Consider the following 26,109-nt stretch of genomic DNA (forward strand, 5'->3'; position numbering starts at 1 on the left):
CAGAGCAGCGATCCACTCCTAACGCTCCTCCAGGCCTAATCCAAAATCTGCTTGCTGAACTGAAGGTACTTGATCCAGGAGGCAAGGAGAGCCCAACGAAAAAACTAACGTGAAACTGATACGAGCTAAGGGTTTGAATTAAAACTGTGGCTACAGAAATAGAAAGTGATATGAAAAGCATTGTGGTAGGATTCTATATATAGTATGACACGTTTGACATGCACATCCTCCAGAAACCTAATCAAGTCAAGGTTGAGCAGATTATATTAGGTTATGTGGTTAATTAATCATGTTTTTGGATTAAGAATTTTACTCAAATACCACATTTTATAAACAGGTGTTTTCTGTGTGTCTTCTTCCGCTGTAACTGACTTTTGGGCTGGGTATAAGACAGCAAGGATGTAATAATTAACAGTTCTCCTAAAAAAAACCTGAAACAGCTTTAGAGCCTTATTAGAAAGAGCTGAATTTATAAGACAAGTCCCAGACAACGATCTTTATTCATGAGGTGAGAAATAAATAAAAACCCATTGCCACAGAGTCGATTCCAACTTACAGCAACCCTATAGGACAGAGTAGAACTGCCCCATAGAGTTTCCAAGGAGCAGCTGGTGGATTCAAACTGCTGACCCTTTGGTTAGCAGCTGTAGCTCTTAACAACTACACTGCCAGGGTTTCCGAGAAATAAGTGACCCATAAAAATGGGTCGGGGATGAGAATGGGGAAGGGAGAAGGTAAGGGAGGGAGAATTAAGAAGAAACTAGTTTAGAATACAATATTTACAAAATTATATGCTCTGGAAAAGAATCTAAATTTCTCAAAATGCCGCTTAAAATTCTAAATACAGATTAAGTGTCCAGAGAAATACTATAAAATCATTTAGGTTACCTAGAAATACTCATAGCCACTCAGAAAATTAAAAATTTTTTTTTTTTAGTTCTAAGAAAACTTTCATGTTCAACCATCAAAAGAGAATATCTTTACTATGTCTGAGTAAATAACATCTAAATATTTATAAATGTTAGTAGCAGCTCTTGGTTTTTGCTCTGCTTATTCATACAGATTTTACATCTCTCTGTAATCTATTCTTACCTGCAAATGAATGATTATAGGTAATGCAGAATATTTCATTAAACCTTGAGTAAAAAAACCCTCCTGGATAAGATAAGCACCCTCATTATCACATATTCATGTTTAGGTAAAACATGAATTTTTAGATTCCCTGACCAGAACTTCAGAAATCTCCTATGAAAAATCATCTGTAAATCCCAAAGTCATACATGTTTATCATGGGCCACATAATAATTTTTTTGGAAGGATTTTCTGCTTATGAACAATGCATACTTACATGCCTGGGAAGTGGGGCTTTTATGGGTGGGAGCGAAAAAACGGTAGAATGAGAGCCTTGCCACACTGCGTTAGGAACTTAGTGTAACAGGAATTTTAATGGCTGTTTCAAATTCCAAAATGTGTTTGAAAGTGCTAGTAAAATTTCCAACTGCACTCTAAGGGAATTCACTTCAGCTCTCAGGTTTCACAAAGTATATGCTTCATGCTCAAACCTAAAAATGTCACACAGATGAATAATCCCCCAACATACGATGCTTTCAGAAGTTATATGTACATGAGGTCTGCACGACAATGATCTGCCCAACCCGGGGTAAGCTCTTGTTATACCCTTCAAAGAGAATCAGTGAAGCATAAATCCTTTGCAACTGTTCTAATCTTTCTAAGAATCCCACCTTTCAAATCATTTGGATACTAAGCATTATGAGCTCAGGTCCAGAACCACTGAAACCTGTGGGCCTTCCATCTTGACTTTCGATGTCCTGTGATAAACACAAAGCATAAACACTGTGGCTGACTGTGAAACTTTAAATACTAAGATCAAAAACCAAATCAAACCAGTTGCCTTCAAGTTAATTCCGACTTGTGGCAACCCAGTGTGTGTCAGAGGGGTAGAACTGTGCTCCACAGGGTTTTCAATGGCCGATTTTTCTGAAGGAGATTTCCAGGCCTTTCTTCCCAGGCACCTCTGGGTGGACTCGAACCTCCAACTTTTTGGTTAGCAGCTGAGCACTTAACCATCTGTACCACCCAGGGACTCTAAATACTAAGACAGTGTCGAGTAAATCTTTGAGGAATTCATCAAGATAGCATAGGTACAGCACAAACAGCATTCATAATATCCAATTAGAATGAAGCATGCGAAGCATGTTGCATCCACAAAGTAAACTCCAATACATAAACCAATTCACCAACAAGTATTTGGTATGACCCACGGAGGTTAAAAAAAAAAAAAAAAAAGGTTTCTCTCTAGTATCTATAAATAATATACCTTGTGTATTGTAACATTACAAATATCAACCAATTTGTAGATTTTCTCTTACAGATCTTATAGATGAAGCTTAACAGACCAACTTTAGAGTATTATTTAGATTCAGTAGCAAAACTGTTGAAACTTTTCTCCTTGGGAAAAGAATTCTTAATGAAGTCTTTCTATATAAAGATAATTTACAAATTGATGGTTTACAAAAACGTGAGTACGTCAAAAGAAAAACGTGCAGAAGAAATTCACAGGTATTTCACATACACAGGAAAGAAAAAGAAACACAAGGGCAAAAATACATGTATAAATGTTCAACCTTTTTCATAATAAAACAATGAAGATACAATTTTTTACCTATCAAACTGAATGTAAAAAATTAGAACAATCAATACTGACAAGAGAGCAAGGAAACAAACTCTCATGTGTTGCTGTTGAAAATTTCTGGAGGACAATCTGGCAATATATATAAAAAGCCTTAAAAATAAAAATAACTTTTGATTCAGCAATTCCACTTCTCTTCAAAGAAAGTAACCTCAAGTGTGAAATCAATGTACAAAATTGTTTGCAGCAGCATTTCAAACATTATTATTATTTTCACCTAAAGCTTCAACAATATGGGAACAGCTTAATAAACTGAAATAGATCCACTCAATGTAGTTCTGTCTTTTAAATATAATGACATTGATAATTGAGTGGCATGGGAAAATGCTTATGATATATTATTAAGGGTAAAAAGTTACAAAACAGCAATGTTATAGGCAAATATAGATATAGATATGTATGAATATAGCTATAGTGGTTACCTATGGGTGGAAGGAATGGAGCTATTTATCTTCTTTTCTGCTCATTTCTATATTATCTACTTTTCTACAATGAATAGCACTATTAATTTTACTGGATTACTACTTTTCCCATAACAATTCAATGAGATAATTACTATTATTATCTCCATTTTAAGTAAGAGGCAACTGAGCCACAGAGAGGTTAAGTACCTTGCCCAAGGTTACAAAACTAGTATGCCATGGAGCCAGGATCTGTCCCAAATTGCTCTAGGTCCAGAGTCTGATCTCTTAACTTTGATTCACATTTAAAAAACAATTTAAAGGAATGTGAAAATCTATAATTTCAAACCCGTTGCCATCAAGTTGATTCCGACACATAGCGACCGTATAGGACAAAGTAGAACTGCCCCATAGTTTCCAAGGAGCAGCTGATGGATTTGAACTGCCGACCTTTTGATCAGCAGCTGAGCTGTTTAATCACTGTGCCACTAGGGTCCCACAATCTATAGTTACATGCACTATAAATTCTTAAAGAAGGATCTGTATCTGTATGGGCCAGAACTTTCAGGACAAATTGGGAGGCAGGCAGTGAAGCCGGAAGCTCCCTTCTGTCTTATCAACTGTTCCCTCTTATTTAGGTTTTTACTCAGATTACCTGAAAAGCCATCTATTCCCTCCTCTGCTACTATCCTTCCCCCACCCCACCCCAAACCCCACCCCAGAGACACACAAATATACAGCATTATTGAAACATGCTGAGTCTGGCAATACTTTCCCCTCCCCCACTTCCTACCACAATCCCCTGGGAATTCCTTCTCTGCTCCTAAAAGTCAAGGTGTATCCCTCACAAATAACCCCTCAGAGGTCTTCCTAGACATATTAAAATTGAACTCACAATCCATTATAAAATAAAGTCTTTTCTACTTCACTTACAAACAGAAATGTACACCGTTTTTCTCTTCGGGAAGTTACAAGGTAGTTTAGATGGAAGCAACGTAAGTCTTGGAAAGGTGTTACTAAAATACAAAAGATTCTTGACAAACTATGGTGGGTCAAATACGAACAGGCAAGGTTACAGGATCCTTTCCTGCGTATCCTGTGACATGCCTGCTCCGCCTCCAAACAAAAGCCCGACAGATGTCAGTGCTTGTAGATAACACCAGGAACCATCTAGGGCACAGTGAGATTTCTGTAAGGATGCAGGGATGATCAAGTTTCAAGGGACTAAAGAAATGTTCTCCATATCTTAGAGGAAAAAATATTACTAATCAGTATAAACCAAGCTCCTGCCATCTGCCATTCTAAAATTGGACACCCAATCCAGTTAAAAAGAAGTGAAGTTCCTCCCGGTGGAAGCAGGAACTTAGACTAGGTAAAATACCGCCAGGAGTGATGAAATAATGTTATTAAAGAACAATGACATCTTTTTAACTTCAGATACTGCTAGTTCTCCCCAGTTACAGTTCTTAAAGGAGTATTCTATTCTGTTATCTCAGACCTTGCTAAAGGCAAACCTTTATTATTGAAGGGCTGTGATTTTACACCTAACTGACAAATTAGAGAGATTGATTCATATTTCCAGTACACACATACGCATTATCATATTTTTATTTTGCAAAAGGAAACCCAACAAAAGACTGCCTTACCAAGGAATGAGATTAATTAGGACAATATTCTTCAATGATAATGATTTATTGAGCCAGGCCCAAAAATAAGTGTCAAGTTTGTTTTGTTTTGCATAAATAAGACTATTAAATAAATAAGTTACTATACGTACTTTGAAAAGTCATAAGATCTCTGATTTAGTGAAATACTGTGTTAAGGTATAATTATTTGTAAAATAATATTACAATATATCATATGAGCCTTAAAAAAAAAAATTTCCTATCTTTCATCCAGTCATTTAATTTCTGGGAATCCATCTTAAGGAATTAATTGGAGAGACAATAAAACATTTATGTACAATAAGGTTTCAGTGTTATTTGTGAAAGTGAAATACCAGATGTTTCCTAGCTGTCCAACAATAGGAAACCAGTGAAATCATCGTATATCAATATGATCAAATGCATTGCGGTTATTAAAAATCATGTTTTTGAAAATTTTAATGGCATGGGAAATGCTCATAAAAATATTCAGTGGGAAAAAACAGGTTACAAAACTGCTTATACATTTTGCTTTAAGAAGTGTACATATTAGAAAATACATACATACTTTGAGACGGAGGGATGACAAAATGCTTCATAGTATTCACAGTGATTTATGATTAAAGAAAGCTTACTACCTCCAGTATCTCCTCTGCACCAAAGTCCCCATTAATGTGAGAAAAAAGGAATACAGATAAATAAAGCACAACAAGGAACAGAATATGAGAGGGGCTGTCGGTGGAGGAGAGATTATAGCAGTTAGGGAGGATGGAAAGCCAGTGGAGAAGGGGTAACTGCTGTATCAGAGGTAGGGGAAGAAGGCCCAGCCTGGTGTTTACAGATGGGGACATGAGCGGAAAAGAACAATTTTGCCCTGCAAAACCCTGTAGAGACTCAGGATATCCTGTGACTGACAAAATTTTAAAAATTCAACAGAGGGATTGCAAGCGAGTTAAGAAGTAAGTTAAGAAGCAGAATGGAGATAGAGATAGAAAAGATAGAGGCAGATGTTAAGAAAGAAAAGTTCAGCAAAAAAAAGAGAGTCAATCCAGTAATTCCAGTATCTAAATATCAGAAGTTTCAGAAAGAGAAAAGAGAGAGAAAGGAATTATTAAAGAAATCACAGAAGAAAACTTCCCAGAATTGAACGATATGAGTCTCTACAGTGAAAGGGCCAAACACTCAGCACAATGAACGAAAAAAATCAACCACACCAAGTGGCTGACATTTCAGAATTATCCACATTCTCTGTGTGGAAAGGGAGAGATTATTAAAAAAAAAAAAAAAAAAAAGGAGAGAATCAATTTCTTTTTCTCTTCTTTCTCACTGCTCTGGAATGGGTTTGACAGTATATATCTTATAACCATTTAACAAACAAAAAACCCCATTCAATCAATTATACTAAAATCCAGACTGTCCTAGCAGTAAACAGCTCACAGTTTATGCCGGGGTTAAGTAGTGCGTTCTGGTAGCTTACGAAGCACACAATAAAGTTAGGAGCTACAACTATTAATAAAAGGAAGTCTTGGACGGGGTCATTGTTCTTCATTTTTTTAGTACTGCTTAAAGTACAAGTTGAAAGATCTTACGCTGAGCATAATATTTTGTAAAGCAGGAAATCAAGTTCCCATTATGAAGGTGTTAGAAACTAAAAACTCATCTCGGTGGTCAATACGTGGGGGTACCTGTGTACGTTTCTGTATTTTAAAAATAAATAAAGGGCTCAAATAACTTAAAGAGATTTGTTTAAATAAAAGTCTCTTATGGGAATTGCCCAAAGACAATCTTTTACTGTCTTATTCAACAGACCTTATTCTGTCTCCAAAACAAAATGCTGCTTTCAAATATATGAAAGACAGAAGACAGATTTGTGAACCTCACTCATATCAGGACTTAAAGAGGGTATGGGTTATTTCATAAGCAGTTTAGTCATCATAACAAATCACTGTGACTCTGTGTCCTCTATAGGTTAAGACTGCTCTTTAGCATTTACCAGGCAGAGTCGCTTCATCCCAGGTCCCTACCCTGCAGCACAGAGATGCCTTTGTTCTAAGGCAGACAGATAGAAGCCATCAGAGAGCTTGTGTTACATGTTTGGAAAAAACTGTTCATTATTCACCCATCTCTGCCACAAGTAAACTTCAATAAGCTTGACTCTGCAAAATAGCCCACTCCCAAAAGAAAACAAACTCTGCAAACTTCCTTCAGTATATTTTTAAAACTAGCAATGTTGTTGTTGTGTGCCACTGAGTCGATTCCAACTCATAGCAACCCTATACGACAGAGTAGAACTGCCCCATAGGGTTTCCTAGGCTGTAATATCTACGGGAGTGGATTGCCAGGTCCTTTCTTCCATGAAGCTTGTCATGGACTGAACTATGTCCCCCAAAAAAATGTGTGTGTCAATTTGGCTGAGCCATGATTCCTGGTATTGTGTGACTTTCTTATATGTTGTAAATCCTGCCTCTATGATGTTAATGAGGGAGGATGGGTGGCAGTTGTGTTAGTAAGGCAGGACTCAATCTACAAAACTGGATTGTGTCCTGAGGCAATCTCTTGAGATATAAAAGAGAGAAGTGTGGGGAGCGGGGGCGGGGGCGGGAACCTCATACCACCAAGAAAGCAGTGCCAGGAGCAGAGCGGTCCTTTGGACCAGGGTCCCTGTGCAGAGAAGCTCCTAGTCCAGGGGAACACTGATAAGAAGGCAGACAGAAAGAGAAAGCCTTCCCCTGGAGCTGATGCCCTGAATTTGGACTTTTAGCCTACTTTACTGTGAGGAAATAAACTTCTCCCTGTTAAAGCCATCCACTTGTGGTATTTCTGTTATAGCCACACTAGATGACTAAGACAAAGCTACTGGTGGGTTTGAACCACCAACCTTTCAGTTAGTGGCCAAATGCTTAACCACTGCACTGCCAAGGCTCCTAAAACTAGCAACAGTCACCTCTAATAAGTCTGTGCAGTAAGGTAGAGTATAAATATATTAATTTTTAGTTATATTTTTCTGGTATGAGTTGTATAAAACTCAGTGTGACACTGCTCAATTTATTAGAAAACTTACAGGGAGTGTAAAAATGTAATAACATCACTTCTAGTACTCTACTTACAAGAGATTGGATTGAACATTGTACTCATTTGTGCAGCTGTGTGAAGTCCAATCAAATTACAACAAATTAGGGGCTTATGTTCCTATCACATCTTAATAATGTTCCTAATTCTCCTTTATGAATGAACCCAAAAGATTTTTATTTAACAAATGACACTGAGCTATTAATGAATGTGAACTGCTAAAGAATTTAAATCCTAAATTATTAGCATCAGCTTAGCAGTGGACATAAGTTGCTTTAACATAAAGCCATGAGTTTCAAATTTTTTTAATATCATTAAATCACTGGGTAAGTATCTATCTTCCTACAAACAGTATATAATACACAATTCTATTATCTCCATCAACTAATATACTCTATTATTCACCTTTATCTCCATTAAACTGGCTTCCTGTATTAGTTTCCTAGGACTGCTGTAATAAGGTACCACACACTGGGTGGCTTAAAACAACAGAAATTTATTGTCTTACAGTTCCAGAGGACAGAAGTCCGAATTCAGGGTGTCAGCGGGGCCAGTCTCTCTCTGAAGATTCCAGGTTCTGGAAGCTCTGGGCATTCCTTGGCTTGTGGCAATCCAATCTCTACCTCCATCTTCACATGCTTGCCTTTCCTTTGTATCTGTATCTTTTCTCTTCCTTTTATAAGGACACCAGCCATACTGAATTGGGGCCCACCCTATACAATTCTGGTGGCGCAGTGGTTAAGAGCTCGGTTGCTAACCAAAACATTGGCAGTTCGAATCCACCAGCTGCTCCTTGGAAACCCTATGGGGCAGTTCTGCTCTGTCCTACAGGGTCGCCATGAGTCGGAATCGACGCAACGGCAACGAGAGTTTTCTACTCCAGTATGACCTCATGTTAACTAATTACATCTGCAAAGACATTATTTCCAAATAAGGTAACACTCACAGATACTGGCGGTTTGAATTTCCATATATCTTTTTGGGTACACAATTCAACCCATAACACATTTCCTCTCTTTTACATATTCTTATGCTTCTTGTCATTTCTGGTAAAGTCTCCTACTTCACACAATATGTGATATATGTGATATCTGAAACTGTTTATCCCCATTTCAAGAAACTCAGTAGCTTCCAAGGTGTATATGAATCTCATGGAACTGCAACTCTACTTTGTGAATTCCAGAACATTAATATGGTATTAGTCTAAACAACAAGGGTAGACATTGTGACTCTAACATAATATTTCACTTTTCTCTTCTCTCCTCTACTGTCTCCCAAACTGAAAAATGATCCTGAAGAGCAAACATAACAAAAGACTCAAGAAAGAAAAATAATTCACCTTATTAAAAAAAAAAAAAAAAAAAAAAACAACTCTATACTTCCTAACTCTGTTAATCCCCTAAGTTTTTTTTTAAAGCTCCTCTGATTTGAATATTTATCTAAATTGGTTTGGCTAAGTATTGCTCATATTCTCTCTCTTAAAAAAAAAAGAAAGAAAGAAAGGAAAAAATTAACTTGCTATTCACTGATAGAATCTAAGTTATTATCTAAATGGATCACTGTCGGGCACTTTCAGTCAAGTTTCTTGTCTCTGTGACCATGATCTTCAGGTCCCATTATTCCCAGATCTGGTGTCCTCTAGGAAAACGCTGTTTGGAACCCCAATTTGAAAACATGAGGAAGAACCTCAGTAGGACAATTTCTAAAAGATGGCCACAGCACAAAGAAAGGTGATTTATTTGAATCAAAAGTAAATTGCTTTATTTCTTAAAATGAATGTATGTTCTCCAGGGCCAAGGACAATATTTAATCAATTTTATATAGCAGCAGCATAGTTATAGAAACATTAGAAATGTTATTGTCTGCTTTCTTTGTCCACAGTAATTAAGCAGAGTAAATATTTATGAAAAGAAGTAAAGATGGGGTCCAATATATGTTCGCTTGTAACTGTCAAGTGTTAATAAAAAACAATCCTCACCCTTACAAGGCAGGTAGGATAGATCAATGATCCTTAGGTGGCAGTGAAAGAGAAGCTGGAGGACTGGACCAGGAATGCACATTACAGAGTCCAGTCTTCTGACACAGAAACTTTTGATTAATCTGAGGCTGACTGGAGTTACCATTGGATTTATGAAAACCGAGGTGATGAATTTAGAGACATGTTAATTTGGAAGAATAAAGGCTACCTGAAAAAGGAAGGACACCTGAGGATGAAATCTGTGAACCAACAGGACACGAGGTAGATAGGTACACAGGTGTGCACACCTCCCAGATGGCCCTAGGTTGCTCTACCAACGCTCTTTGTAAGCCAAAGGATGGCTCCAAGGTAAGCAGTGGGAGTAACTGCCTGTGGTGCTGAACCCTGGACACACCACAGTCCAGGAACTAGGCCAGACCACTGCCCCCAGTGGAATATCACATACATTCTACTCCTCACAAAGTTATAGACCAAAGTCATCATCAATTTTCCCCATAATTTTATTAGTTTCACCATTTAAATAGATTAGCTGGAAATCCTCTTTTCATGTAACAGACTGAAAAACTGATGAAAAAATAGTTCAATTAATTTATTAGGATTCACTCAACAAACTTCAAAGTTACGATTTTAGCCTGTAAGTCACACTGTTTCCCAATCATAGAAGCCAACATTCCTACTGTCGTCTTTTAGAGTTCAGGATCCACCAATGGATTTAAGGTTAGTATTTCAGATAAATGATAAAACTGAATAGAAATCTACTGATATGTGTATGTATCTTAATTACTATAATACTTTTAGTCAGACACAGATTGACTATAAAAACTGTTATCTTAAAAACTCTTAAAAATGTTAACATTATATGTGAAGTAGAAAGACAGTATTTAGTAATGCTTAGTTTTAATGACATGCCATATAACATAAGCATTTGGAAAATGAAGACTTGCAAACAGGTTTCCCAAAAGTAAGACACTTTTTACCCATCCAATTTATGGCAGCTAGCCTCCAAAATGATGCTGAATAATCTCACCTCCTGGTATTCATACTCTTGTGGAGTCCCCTCCCACAGTGAGTCAAGGCTAGCTCTGTATGAACAATAGAACATGGTGAAAGTGATAATGTGTGACTTCTGAGGCTAGCATAAAAGGCACTGCAGCTTGGTCTCTTGGATCTCTCACTCTGGGGAAAACCAGCTGCCATGACATGAAGACACTCAAGCAGCCACTTGGAAAGGCCCACATGGAGAGCAACTGAGCTTCCACCAGCAGGCAGCACTAACATGTCAACCATGTGAATGAGCCATCTTGGAAGTGGGTCCTCCCACCCTAGTCAAGTCTTCAGATGACTGCAGCCCCAGCTGGCATCTGACTGCAATCTCACTGAGAGACCAGAATCAGAACTGTGAGAGATAGCTGTTTTAAGCTACCAAGTTTTGGGGTGATATGCTATACAGCCTTAGTAACTGAAGTATAATTTTACCCAACATAACCTAGACATAATCTTTAATGGTGCCCTTCATGGATGATCCTGACATTTAATGAAAAGTTTATGTGACTATGGTTTATCTTTTATGTGACTATTGGTCAAATGGCCCAGATTAATAGTTTAAAAAAATAAAGGGGTAGAGAGGAAAACCATAGATTAAAAAAAAGACATAACAAAAACACTTTAAGGGTCAACACTAACTACAGTATCTAAGAAATATTTTGTTACATATATATTTACCACAATTAAAAACTCAAAAAGACAGTGGGGGTAACAGAACTAGTTTTTAAAAAGCAAAGAAATGATTACTATAAAAGTTAGGATAATATAGGCAACCCCACTTGCATGGCTCCAATATGCACAACTTCAGTTGCCACAGTTTATTTAAATTACACCAGTCCCCCAATAATGTGGTCCAAATTTCAGTTACCATGGTGTATTAGCTTTAAATAAAAACTTGATGTCTGAAAAAAGCGTTGATTAAGGTTAGGGATGCACAACCAATTAATGTAATTGCTGTCAATAAGTTGTACAGCTATAAAAAGATGAACTGGCAAAAGATGTGTGATAGATACATTTACAACAACAACAATTTTAAAAAAGGGGGGTAGCTAATGAGGCTGCTTATGTACAAGCAAACACCTCATGGGATTTGGTTCCTTGGTTTGGGGGTTGAGGGTCATGTTTTCATGGGACATTCCAGTTAACCGACCTAATAACATGTTTAGTGCTTCTGTTCTACCTCCCAGTTCACTGTGTAGTGCCTGGGGTCCTAAAAGCTTTCAAGCGGCCATCCAAGGCACAATAATTGGTCTCTATTCACCTGGAGCAACAGAGGAAGAGGAGAGTCAGGAAAGGAAGGAGAAAATGGAATAGGTGGCTAATTGCCTCCATGAACAACTGCCTCCTTTGCCATGAGACCAGAAGAACTGGATGGTGCCCAGCTACCATTACTGAACATTTTGATCAAAGATTCTATACGTCTCACAGAGACTGCAGAAATTCCCGAGACTATGGCCCTAAGATAGCCTTCCGACCTGGAACTGAAGCCATTCCTGGAGACCACCTCCAAGCCAAACAACAGACAAACACATAAGATAATAACAGCCGAGAGGAGCATACTCCTTAGAACAATCAATTATACAAGATCAAAAGGGCATTATCTGCCCAAAAGCAAAGATAAGAAGACAGGAAGGGGTAGGAAATCAGGACGAAAGAAAATGGGGAACCCAGGGTGGAAATGGGTAGCCTGCTGACACATTGTAGGGAGTAAAACCAAGGTCATGAAGCACTTTATATACAAACTATCAAATGGGAAACTAAGTTGATCTGTAAACTTTCACCTAACACACAATTTAAAAAAAAAAAAAAAGATTCTACAGAAGAATCTTGATCAAAAAAGGGAAAATGCAGAACAAAATTTTTAATTCTCATGGAATTCATACTTTCTGGAGCCATGGAAGTTGGATGAACCCTCAAACTACTGCCCTGAGATAATCTTTTAAATCTTAAATCAAAAATATCCCCTGAAGTCTTCTTAAAACCAAACAATAGTTTAGCTTAACTAGTAAAGAATGTCTGCCTTGAGCATTATCCACTTTTAAGATCTATCTATACGGGATCAGGAGCCCTAGTGGCGTGGTGGTTAAGAGTTCGGCTGCTAACCATAGGGTTGGCAGTTCGAATCCACCATCCACTCCTTGGAAACCCTGTGGGTCAGTTCTACTCTGTCCTATAGGGTTGCTATCAGTCAGAATCAACTCGACAGCAATGGGTTTGGTTCTTTGGGTTATATGGAATCACTGACAATAGCAACTCAAAAGATTAGACAGGAAACTTAGGCGGCAGTTTATGCTAATGGAGGAGGAACAACTCAGAAAAGAAGGGCGAGAAAATTGTTGCACAACTCGAAGGATGTAATCAATGTCACTGAATTGTACATGTAGAAACTGTTGAATTGGTGTATGTATTACTGTGCATATTCTCAACAACAACAAAAATAAGTTGTAAAAAAAACTTTGTCTGCATAAAGTACAAACTTCACTGCTAGCTCTTCAGTCCACTATGTAATTAACAGATGTACATCATGATCAGTGACTAATCATGTCATCAGAGACCAATCACATCACTTCTTTCAAAGTCTGTCAGTGATTTGTCACTGAGCATCTGTAATTCAGTTCATGCACAGACAGCAAAGCATGTGCTTGCGTTGCCTCCCTGTGTCCCAGTGATAAACTCACATAACATTTTACAAAAATGAATAATCACAAGAGGAAACTGGCCAACAAAGACAAAAGTGCGGCAAAGAAATGAAAAGTGATAACATTTGAAGTAAAATTTGAATCGAGTGTAAATGGAATTATAAGAGAACAAGCTGACCATGGGAATGTTGATGTTGCCACCTTTGAAGATTCCAGATGTGCAGCCAAAGGAACTCTGAAGTGACACTAGCAAAAACTTCACATTATAAGGCACTCCTGAAGATATTTCATGACATTGAAAGCACAAAGGATAAAATGTTGGAAGCTGATCCAAACTTAGAAAAGAGTATGAAAATTCATCAAGGCATAGAAAAGATGGTTGTTCTGCATCATAAGTTATGTGATGAGAAGGAAAAGATAAGGACTGTTCAAACTTCTCTTGGTGAGTTATTACAAAGAATAAAATGGCTTAACTCTCAATGTTTCTAATATTTTAGATTACAGTATATCAAATTTTACTATTTTTTCATTTCCCTAAACAATTATCCACCACCTGTCTGTCAGTTTATCATACTGTGGTGGCTTGCATGTTGCCATGATGCTAGAAGTTATGCCACTAGTATTTAAAATACCATCAGGGTCACCCATAGTGAACAGGTTTCAGCAAATCTTCTATATTAGACAGACTAGGAAAAAAGGCCTGGCAATCTACTTCTGAAAATTGCCCAATGAAAACTCCATGGAATCATAACAGAATATTGTCTGATAGAGTGCTGGAAGATAAGCCCCTTAGGTTAGAAGACATTCAAAATACACAATGGCCACAACAATGGACACAAGCCTACCAATGATTGGGAGGATGGTGCAGAATCAGGCAACGTTTTGTTCTGTTGGACACAGGGTCCCCATGAGTCAGAGCCAACTCAGTGGCAACTAACAATTACAACATACAATTAAAACAGACAATAAGAGAGTTTTTAATGTTTTGACAAAAAAATTTAAAGGTCCCGGAATGATGGTAATTTTTCCACTGATTATTAAGATAACTTTTCAGGGTTTCAGTTTGCATGATCATTTTCAAAGTACTGCACTCCCAGGTAAAGCAAGAACTATCTGTAGTTACTTTTGGAGGGAGGGAGGGAGTTATGATTGGGATGGGACACAAAGAGGGTTTTCTGGAGTGGCTGGCGAAGTTCTACTTCCTGACCTGAATGGTGGCTACAAGGGTATTTGACTTAGAACAATTCATTAAGCTAAAAAAAAAAAAAGTCTCTGTGACTCAAATCCATGGGAGCAGGGGACTAGTCAATGAGGAACAGTCTGAAACATAGAGCCAGTGGTCACCTTTCTAAGGAAAAAGAAAGGGGGGCACATAAGTAGGTAAGATACTTGGCAGAGGGCACAAAGCCTTCTGTCAGACACGAAATTAGAACCCCGGCCTTCCTGACGGTCAGGTCTGCACTCCTCTCTTAAAAGGCTGCCAGTTTTTCATGAAATAGGCTTCCTCTAAAGGGCATCTCTACTGTGCATTTCCAAGAGAAGTGATTCATCCAGGTTTGAATGTGCATTACTTAAAGCCAATCAGAAAGAAAGGAACGAATAAATAGTCAGGCCAAAAGAAAGTCACAGACCTTAAAAAAATTTTTTTTTAATTATTTTTCAGGTGGAGAGATTAAGCTTTGCAGAAAGCAATAAAACAGTTTGCCTCCCTGATCCTAGCCCAACAACACACTCAGACTTAATGAATGCCATTTATTCTGTGGGGCTGAGGCAACCTGCTATGGATTTACGACATCTGAGTAGGTTACAATCAATACTTGGTTTTCCCTTCCAGATTGAGTATTACACCATAACATTTTTTCTACTCAGTTAAATACTCTAATAGTCTCTGATGTTGCTTTTTTTCATATAAAATCCATCAGGTATTCCATGACTTCTACTTGCTTACTGATTCAGGGAGTATATCTTCTCTCCACTCTGTACACAGCTTTTATTAACACCAACAACAAGTATACCTTATATAACTGGGATATTAACATCTACCCAATTTAGTTGGTAAGTAAATTCAGAGCAAATATTAAAAATCCCTTAAGAATTATTCCCTTATTCTCAAAGTAAATGTTCCCGAGATTAAGAGAATTTCAAAGGCTGTGGACTGGGGGTGAAAGTGGCGACAGGGGGTGTATAATAGGAAATGGCACAAAACCTGCATACAATATTTAATGTTCCACTTTTAAACGTGGTCACTTTTAACACGACCAGTCAATTATAAGTTCACTGTTAGTGTTTTTCATTCTTTAAATACCAAGAGAAGAATATGGAATTTAGGATTTAAAAAGAAATGCACTGATCATCAGACAAAAGATTTTTGGTACAACATAATAATAATGATCAGTTTTTAAAGTTACAAGCTTTATTTTCTTCAAAATGGTCTTTTCTCCAGGATTTGGTAATAGAAAGGAAAAAGCTCTGCTATCTAGAGATAAGTTAGGCCTACTACACATTCTGGAGGAGGGAAAAGAAATGATCTAGAGCCATCAATTATACTAATTTGATAGAAGACATCTGTTTATTTTGCAAACTTTGGAGACTACATTCCACAAAGGTATTCCTACCTTCCTGGCAATGATGGACTCCTGAAAAAAGCGCGTACTTTAAATTTTAGTGATTCTAATTATATATTAGATATCCTGGGACTAGGGGAGCTCATTATTTAAAGGAATCCTTTGATAACCTTGTATCAGATTTTTTAAATCCTCATTAGCAAATGTTTTTGAAATAAGTTTCCCTAGATGTCTCTCAACAGGAAGGTACCTAATTAGCTGCAAGTCCTTCACTGGATAATACAGTGTTTACCTTTATTTATATTTCAAAGTATAAAATACCCTGGCTTCCATCCAATCAAACATCCAGATTTTATTTCAGCAGAGTAGCAATGATGGAAAATGTTTTAAAGCGTCCGACACTCAGTTTTAAAAGAGTGCTTCTGAACAGCAGCAACATAGACAGCTTCAACTGTATTAAGTACTGGAGGTGTGACATTCTTTGATTCTTTCTTCAGGTTTTTATTTTTCATTGTTGTTGTTTTTGGGGGTTGGTTTTCTTTTCTTTTTTTTTGGTCCCACTTTTTTCTATATTGTATAAAAACCCAACAGGTGCCAGGGGATTTTGCTATTATCCATTACTGGTTTTGCAGCTCTTTAGTAAGTTTTTGACAGCAAAACGAGGAAAACAAAGGCTTCAGTGAGCAAGCCATTCATTGGGTATCATGTAACCCAGGGTAATACATTCTGAAGATTAAAGAAATTATAAACAATTAAGCAAGCATCCGTTCTTAAAGCACCTGTACAGCACCAGGACTTAAGTTCTTCCTCTCATCGTTAACTACTTCTGGTATTAACTTTTACCTTGATTTTAAAAAGAGATGGCTATGCCAGGCCCACAATGCTAATTTTAGCTTTAATTTGTTCTCCCTTAGCATCAAGAAGCATACTGAGCTCCAAGGTAAACCAGTCACAGTAGCTAAAGCCCCAGTGCCCACTTCCCTATTGTTATTTCTGTTTGGAAGCAAAGCAACAGATGGCTGTATAGCTGAGCTCGGGCACCGAATGATTTGATTTGTAGAGTAAGCCCACTGCTCAGGCCTCTGCGTATGTTCATAATGCCGATAATTAAGGCTATTGGGCATTTCCCTCTTGGTTCCAAGCTCTCATATCAAGCAGGCAAGGCTTCAACGCTGGGCAAGACAAAAGCGTATCTAGACAAAAAAAAAAAAGCTGCCAAACAAAACTTTCCAGGGACCAAAAGACAAGTTGCCACAAGGGTCTGTTACTCAAAGTATGGACCACAGGCTACTTGCATCAGAACCCCCGGGGTACATGTTAAACTTGCACCTCCCCAGAATCAGCATCTAGGCAGTGAGCCTGGAAATGTCTGAACTTTAACAGATTCAACCAGATGATTCCTAAGCATGATAAATTTGAAAATTACTGGTCTAAGGAAGGTAACTAGAAGATAAATAGGTAAACTAGCAGTGGGCTGGATTGGCTGACCCTTGGTCTGTTGTTGTTAATTGCTGTTGAGTCAATTCTGACTCAACGGCAACTCAGTGTGTCCTGAGTAGAACTGCTCCATAGGGTTTTCAAGGTTGTGACCTTTCAGAAGCAGATCACCAAGCCTGTTTTCTGAGGTACCTTTGGTCTAGTGCATATTTAATTCCAACACAGGCACCAAGAAATATAACTTTTTTTTTTTTTTAATTAGGACTTAAAACCCAAACCAAACCCATAGCCATTGAGTTGATTCCAACTTAAGTGATCGGACATTTCCTTAGGTAGAACAGCCCAACCTAAATAGTAATGGATAAATGAAGCATTACTATAGTTAGTCTATGTTTCTAAAGTTGTGGACCAGTTTCTCCATGACTCTCACTGGGTGCTCATACCTATGAGTCTGAATTAACTCGATGGCAACGGGTTTGGTTTGGTTTTTTGGTTTCTCACTGGGTACAGGGAGCTCAGATCAACACTTTCACATGATCTTTTGTTTTTGTTTCAATCCCTTAATATATCCTGTTTTTAGTTGTCAGATGCTAGATATAGCCAAAATGACTCCCTTCTAAGCACGAGTTTACTTTAAGCAAATCAGATTAGCAGGCCTAAATCATACAACTTTAGTTTCCCTTAAAACTCATTGCAGTCGAGTTGATTACGACTCATGGTGACTGTATAGGACAAAGTAGAACTGCCCTATAGGGTTCCCTAGGCTATAATCTTTACAGAAGCAGACCGCCACATCTTTCTCCTGTGGAGCAGCTGGTGGGTTTGAACCACTGACCTTTTGATCAGCAGCCAAACGCTTAACCACTGTGCCACCAGGGCTCCTTCTAGTTTCCCTTAAGAGCAAATAAGTAAAAGTGACACATACATTTTATAATTATATAATACGTTCCATGGCAAAGATTGCTTTCTTTTTTTGGAGGGGAAAATAGTTTCACATTAGCCTATTACCAGCAGCTTGAAATAGTTTTAAACTCTTACGAAGCCAATAAGACATGCATATTCTTGTCCCTTACTAATCTTTCTCTGCCCCATCCTTCTCAAATTCATGTTTCTCTACATGGTTAGATGATTCTGAATAAGTCAAATGTGCTTCTTCTGAATAAATGTATGAACCTAGATGGCTTAATCCTATTTTTATTTGCTCCTACAGCTATTATGATACAATTGTTTCCTGCATGGGGTTCTCATCCACATCTTGCACTAGGACAACACAACATTTTACACACAGATGTTTGGAAGTGAGAAATAAATTATATGAAGACAGTTATCATTAATTGACAGCTTATTTGTATCAAAGATGGCTACTTAACCAAAGTTTTGTGTTTCCCTTCCAAAATATATGATTGTTGCTTGGAAACAGTTGCCCAGCTAGGGACATTTCCCAGCCTTTTTGAATCTAGGTGGGGCCATGTGGCTGGTTCCAGCCAATGGAATATGAGCAGAAGTGATGTGTTTCATTTGCTGGCCAAGGTGGTTAATCTGGTATGTACTTACAACATGTGTGAAACATAAAGTGTACATCAGAAGACAATCTTAAAATTAAGCTTGCATCCTCTAAGGCAGAATTTACCAAACTTTAGTCATTCAGGATTCCCTTCATGAATTTTGCCATAGCTGTGTATCACATGCGCTGTTATTTACTTCATATTTTTCTAGAGCCTAAGGGAAGGCAAGTAGTGATGTGATAGTTGTCAGGCTGAGCTCTACACAGAGACTTTAGTTTCATGTCTGCCCTACTGAGGACTCTAAGACAGTCCACATTGGGGCTTCCTTTGGCCCTTGAGGAATGGCTCGTGCAGTAGCCAGAATCCAGGTGAGTAGCTAGAAGATCTGAGGGAAAAGAACTGCTGAGGTTTATCCCAGGTTTGAGCAGAAAGAGAGTCCCTAAAGGTTGGTAGAGGGTAAAGGTGCTCTAAGGAACAAAAAGGGCCTAAGATATTCAAGTGAAGGAGACCATTATGGAATGGATAAAACCAACAACAACAAAAACCAAATCCACTGCCATCGAGTCGATTCTGACTCATAGTGACCCTACAGGACAGAGCTGAACTGCCCCATAGGGTTTCCAACAAGAGGCTGGTGGATTCGAACTGCTGACCTTTTGGTTAGCAGACAAGCTCTTAACCACTGTACCACCAGGGCTCCATGGTGTGGATAGAGCTCTGTAAACAATATTTTCTTGTGCTTACTGACCATTGGGTTAGGGAACCATTTGAGAATATGATGAAAGCTTCCTCCTCAAATATGCATATGAACCTTCACTCAAATCCTTATACACAATTCCAGGGAAATCTTAGAGCATCTGTAGCCCACCAATGAACTCCAGGTTAAGAATTCCTATTTTAGTGAGAAATTTTAAATGCCACCCCTCAGGTTGGTGTAGGAACCTACTAATGATATGCAGACACTTCCCCATAAGTGAGAGAACATGGTTATCTCTGCCGCTCTTCTCCCATGACTGGGGATGAAAAGGAGGGGGAGGTGGTATCACTCCTAGGCTTCTCTGACCATCCTACACCGTCCCTAACCTCAGTGCCCTGGTGCAGCCCAGCATAGGACACCATCAATGGTTTTTGTGTGTGTGTTTTAATCTTTTAAACTTTATTTTGCAATAGTTTTAGTCTCACTCCGAAGTTCCAAAAACAAGATGGAGAGTTGCTGTGCACCCTTCACCTAGGCTCCCCTAATGGCAACATCTTACATAACCATAGCACAATTATCAAGACAAGGAAATTGACAGTGGTATGATACTATTAACTAAACTACAGACCTTATTCGGGTTTCACCAGTTTTTCCAGGTACTCGCTCTGTGTGTGTGTGTGTGTGTGTGTGTGTGTGTGTGTGTGTGTGTAGAGGTCTATGAATCTTATCACATATATAGATTCGTGTAACCATCATCACTGTTGACTCTGTCACATGGGGTCGTCATGAGTTGGAATTGACTTGATGGCACCCAACAATAACAATTTACTAATCATAAATTATGAAAATATTCATAAAACTACCGTTTCTTGAGAATCTATTATATACCAGGTCCTTGACAGATGCTTTCATGAACAGTATCTAGTTTAATTCTCTTAATGTCCCTGCAAGACAGACATTAACCATTCTACCGTATTTAAATGAGAAATTCAAGATTTAGCCCAGTCCTGGACTAATGGACCACAACTATGACAGCCTCCACCAGACTGAATCCAGCACAACTAGATGGTGCCCAGCTACCACCACTGACTGCTCTGATGGGGATCACAACAGAGGGTTCCGGACACAGCTGGAAAAAAATGTAGAACAAAATTCTAACTCACAAAAAAAGACCAGACTGAATGGTATGACACAGACTGGAGAAATCATGAGAGTATGGCCCCCAGACACCCTTTTAAGTCAGTAATGAAGTCACTCCTGAGGTTCACCCTTCAGCCAAAGATTGAACACACCTATAAAACAATAACACGTCTAGTTCAACGATGTATACAAGACTAAACGGGCACATCAGCCCACGGGCAAGAACGAGAAGGCAAGAGGAGAAGGAAAGCTAGACGAATGGAAATGGGGAACCCAAGGTTGAGAAGGGGAGAGTGTTGACACATCGCGGGGTTGGCAACCAACATCACAAAACAATATGTGTATTAATTGTTTAATGAGAAACTAATTTGCTCTGCAAATTTTCACCTAAAGCACAACAACAGCAAAAAAATTTAGCCTACTCCTCACAGAAGCTTAACCTGAAAAGCAAGGCTGCTCCAGGCAAACCCATTAGTAACTGCCCTCTCCCCAGAAAGGGGTTTACCTTATACCCAGAGTTCCCAGATTGTGCACCAGGCACCCTAGGGTGCTGCAGCAAATTCATAGGGCCAACTTAGGATATTTGAAATTTTCAAAAGAAACACAGTGAACTCCACATGTCGGACACTGCTGGACCTACCAAGTGAGGTAGCTCACAGTTTCAACATTAGATCATGTTCCACTCCTATCAATAACTTTGTATCTTTTGTAAAGAGGGACTTTTAGTGGTTGTTGTGATAAAAAAGCAATTGCTACAGGAAAATCAATGTGGAACAGGAAATGAGAATGGCAATGTTAAATCTGATTCCAAGATCTGAGAAGCTATGCAGCGTCCAACAGGCACACACATCTCATGAGTAATTGCGATTACTTAGGAAAGATAGAGAAATACCGTTATGTTTCTCTAAATTTGTGTATTATTTTTTCAAATGGATTCTGAGTTGCTAGACAAATACTTATTAAGTTGTGTGGACATAACTATTATTAACTACTTAATAAAGTTAGGGACATTGTAGAAAAAAAAAATACTGAGATCCTAAGGGCTCCAGGAACCAAGAAACTTTGTAATTTTTGCCTTAACCAAGAAGTAATAGAGCTGTGCAAGATTCACCAAGATAAGCTGAGTGACCCTAAAGAAATAACTTAAAAACAAAGACTATAACACAAACTAATAACCAGGAAAAGAATTTGGGTTAAAACAGGTATTAAAGGTCACTTAGTCAGCTTAATCCTTCAAAATCCCATACAATGCCCCTTGGATAATTTGTATTAAAAAAAAACTTCAAAAACACGTGCATGCAAATTACTATTTTTGCAATTCCTAAGGACTCTAGCAAAGCTTTTAAAATTACAGCCTCCAAGCTATGCTGGAAGACACTGGGCCTCCCCTGCACAGACAGAACACACCCTCCGAGCTCTGTGCCAGAGAAACCTAGGAGAAACTTTGAAGAGAGAGACTACATTTAGGAGATCACAGCACTTTGAGACTCGGCTTCTTCTGTGGTTTACATCTTAACTCTCAATATCCTGCTTTTAAGTTCAATAGGAATGCTCCAGGTTATTGTACAAATGCTTGTTTGAAAATTTCTTTTCTACAGTACTTTTCATATAAAATACTGTGTGTGAAAAACAAGGGAAAAATTAACACAAAATCCAGAATAGTGGTTCTCTAGGGGAAAGGGGTCAGTTTGTTATACTGTGGTGGCCTGCTTGTTGCTATGATCCTGGAAGCTATGCCACACTATTTCAAATACCAGCAGGGTCACCCATAGGAGACAGGTTTCAGTGGAGCTTCCAGATTAAGACAGACTAGGAAGAAAGATCTGGTGGCCTACTTCTAAAAAAACTGGCCAGTGAAAACCTTATGAATAGCAGCAGAACATTGTCTGATACAGTGCCAGAATATGAACCCCTTCAGGTTGGAAGGCACTCAAAATATGACTAGGGAAGAGCTGCCTCCTCAAAGTAGAGTCGACCTTAATGACGTGGATGGAGTCAAGCTGTTGGGACCTTCATTTGCTAATGTCGCATGACTCAAAATGAGAAGTAACAACTGCAAACATCCATTAATAATCGATAGGTGGAATGTACGAATGTCAAAGAATACTGAATACACCATGGACTGCCAGAGAATGAACAAATCTGTCTTGGGAGAAGTACAGCCAGAATGCTCCTTAGAAGCAAGGATGTTGAGACTCCATGTCACATACTTTGGACATCTTATCAGTAGGGACCAGTCCCTGGAGAAAGACAATCATGCTTGGTAAAGTAGAGGGTCAGCGAAAAAGAGGAAGACCCTCAACGAGATGGACTGACACAGTGGCTGCAACAATGGGCTCAAACATAACAATTGTGAGGATGGAGCAGGAGCGGGCAGCACTTCACTCTGTTGTACGTACGGTTCCTGTAAGTGGAACTGACGTGACGGTACTAGCAACAACAGGGGGCAAGGGGAGAAGTGAGTAGAATGTGATGGGGAGGGGTACACAGGGGCTCTAAGATCCCAGTAATGCTCTAGTTCTTCAGTTGGGTACGTGGGTGTGCGCTGTAGTCTTATTATTTAAAATGTACTTATAAGTTTTATGTGTCTATACACATGATATAAGGAGTCCCAGTGGCAAAGTGGTTAAGCGCTCAACTACTAACCAGAAGGTTGGCGTTTCACACCCACCAGCGGCTCCGTGGGAAAAAAATGTGGCAGTCTGCTTCTGTAAAGATTTACAGCATTGGAAACCCTATGGGGCAGTTCTACTTTGTCCTATAGGGTCGCTATGAGTCGCAATTGACTCCATGGCAAAGGGTTTGGTTTTTTATAAATATGACGTATTTCACAGTGGTGGCACCAGAATTTCTATATGGGAGGGCCTTGGGAATTGGAGGAGTCCCTGGATGGTATACATAATTAACGCATTTGGCTGCTAACCGAAAGATTGGGGGTTTGAGTCCACACAGAGGTACCACAGAAGAAAGATTTTGTGGTCTACTTCCAAAAACTCAGCCACTGAAAACCCTATGGAGCACAGCAGTTCTACTCCGACACACATGGGGTCGCCATGAGTCTGAATCAACTCTATGGCAACTGGTTTTCTGGGGGGAGTTGGAAGTATGTCTTGTCTCTAAACTGAGTTGGATCCCAAGCACTGTGCTTTTACTTGAAGTATATGCCTATCTGGTGAGACTTTGGAGAGGCTGATGGGTTTAAGTGGGGGGCACTTTAGTGCCACCATAGACAAAGTAGGAGCTCACAAATTTGTATTTCTTTACTGTCCTTGGTTTACACCTCTTAACACTGTGCAGTAGTTGTTTCTGGTCTCTTATATTCCTCTTCATCCTTCTTCTACCCTTCCCGCCCCATTTATGACAGAGAGAGCAGAAAACTCCAATTTTAATTTGTATTCCTAGTTTTAAAAAATTTATTTATCAAGTGCTAGCTATGGATGCTAACCAAAAAGTCGGCAGTTCGAACCCACCAGGTCCTCCTTGGAAACTCTATGGGGCAGTTTTACTCTGTCCTATAGGGTTGCTATGAGTCAGCATCGACTCGAAGGCAATGGGTTTGAAGCACCTGGTAGAGCCCTGATGCACAGTGGTTAAGAGCTCAGCTGCTAACCAAAAGGCCAGCAATTCGAATCCACCAGCCAATCCTTGGAAACCCTGTGGGGCTTCTACTCTGTCCTGTAGGGTCGCTATGAGTTGGAATCGACTAGACAGCAATGGGTTTGGTGTTTGTTTATTTGTTGTAAGCACGTGGTATGTATGCTGGAAGAAAGTTTAACATGTACAGGGGTACCTACTACATGGGGAAACAACAACGTTGCCGTTGCTACTGCTATTTTAAGAATGAAGGACCCCTTTTCAATGTCAAGCAGATCCCAAGTGTATCTGACTTCATTGCCCAGTTCTTTCCATTTACATTGGCCTAATAAATATTACCTATGTATGAATGAAGGAGCCATGGTGGCACGATGGTTAAGCACTTGGCTGCTAACCAAAAGGAAGTAGTAGGAAGAAAGGCCTGATAATCTACATTCGAAAATCAGTCAATAAAAACTCTACGGATTACAACGGTTGCACAGCGTTTGTTTCATTCCGTGGTGCACGGGGTTGCCATGGGTCGGGGGCAACTCGATGGCAGCCAACAACGATAATATAAAAACTAGGGTTTAAAGAAGTAGGTTTTCCCAAGTCAAACAACTAACAAGTGTTGGCCACAAGACTCAATCTTATGACCCTAAATTCAATCTCCACCACTTAAACCACTGCACTGTGCTTCAGGGAAAACATTCTTGATCCGTTTTAGGAAATTTAAGTCCTTCCTGAGTCACAAATAATGCCCCACTTCCTTTCCGTCCCCCCCCCCCAAATCTACCAGAACCACCACAATTAAATTTCCAAGTAAGCGTCCATAAGCTGATGCCCAAACCCAAACCAGACTAAGTGCTCGCTTGCTAACTCTTTACAGAGGTTAATTCCAGCCCGAGCAGAGCTGGGGCTCCCGCAGGCCTCTGCAATCTCCCCCTGGGGTTGCAGAACAGCCCTCATCTGCCCGCGTCCGTACCTCAAAGCGGTGTGGGGTAGCGGGGGAAAGTCTGCCGGCGCGCCCCAGCCGGGTCACTCTGAGCCGGCCGGGGGCCAGGGGCAGCAGGGAGCGCAAGAAGACAAGAAGGGACCTTCCTGTACGGCCGCAGACCGCCTGCCGCCTCAGCTGGGAGACATACCTCGTGCCACCATCGCCCGCCCCCTCCCGCACTTTCTTCAAACTCTTTGAGCTCACTGGGGAAAGGGTGGGGGACAAGCAAAGATGAAAAGTTCTGTAAGGCCTACCCCAAGTTCCATACTCTAGAGAGGCAACTAAGGCAAAGCTCAAAGGGAAATGCGTCCGACAGATCTTCCCGCCCGGACTTTCCTGGAGGCCGCAAGAAAGGGGGCGACGCGCTCCGGCGGGTCCTACCCGCCCCAAACCCCAGACAGCGGTCTGCGGGCACCCAGGGAGCAACGTCCTCTAACCGCAACAACACCTCCTCCGATCAGAAGCACCCCGAAGTGGCGCGCGCTGGCCCTTGCATGGGGGGGTGGTCTCGAAGGGACCCGGCGAGGTCGCACGGTACCTTTCTCTCCCGTGCCGGGCGTCCGCGCCGCAGGGACCAATGCTGGAGACCCGGCAGGGGGCGAGAGGAGACGATGAGGACAGGCTCCCGCTGGCTTCGGCGGCCCCTGGCCTCGGCGCCGCTCCGCGCCGCCACCGCCAGCCGCTTGCTCGCCTGGCCGCGCTCCCGGTTCCC

At 39.8% G+C, this 26,109-nt stretch overlaps 1 protein-coding gene across 2 annotated transcripts in view; it reads right to left on the reverse strand.

Moving 5' to 3' along the window:
- The window catches only part of ANKRD6 (ankyrin repeat domain 6), a 170,608-nt gene extending 144,508 nt beyond the window's left edge, over window positions 1-26,100 (reverse strand). The window contains exon 1 of one of the 2 annotated variants that reach the window (XM_004388420.3): window positions 25,936-26,100. The gene's annotated coding sequence lies outside the window, so the exon portion shown is untranslated. The remainder of the gene's footprint in view (window positions 1-25,935) is intronic. The other variant, XM_004388421.1, reaches the window with a different exon arrangement.
- Window positions 26,101-26,109: the final 9 nt, after the last annotated feature.

Source organism: Trichechus manatus, unplaced genomic scaffold (genome assembly GCF_000243295.1).
Source record: "Trichechus manatus latirostris isolate Lorelei unplaced genomic scaffold, TriManLat1.0 scaffold00211, whole genome shotgun sequence".
Classification (NCBI taxonomy): domain Eukaryota; kingdom Metazoa; phylum Chordata; class Mammalia; order Sirenia; family Trichechidae; genus Trichechus; species Trichechus manatus.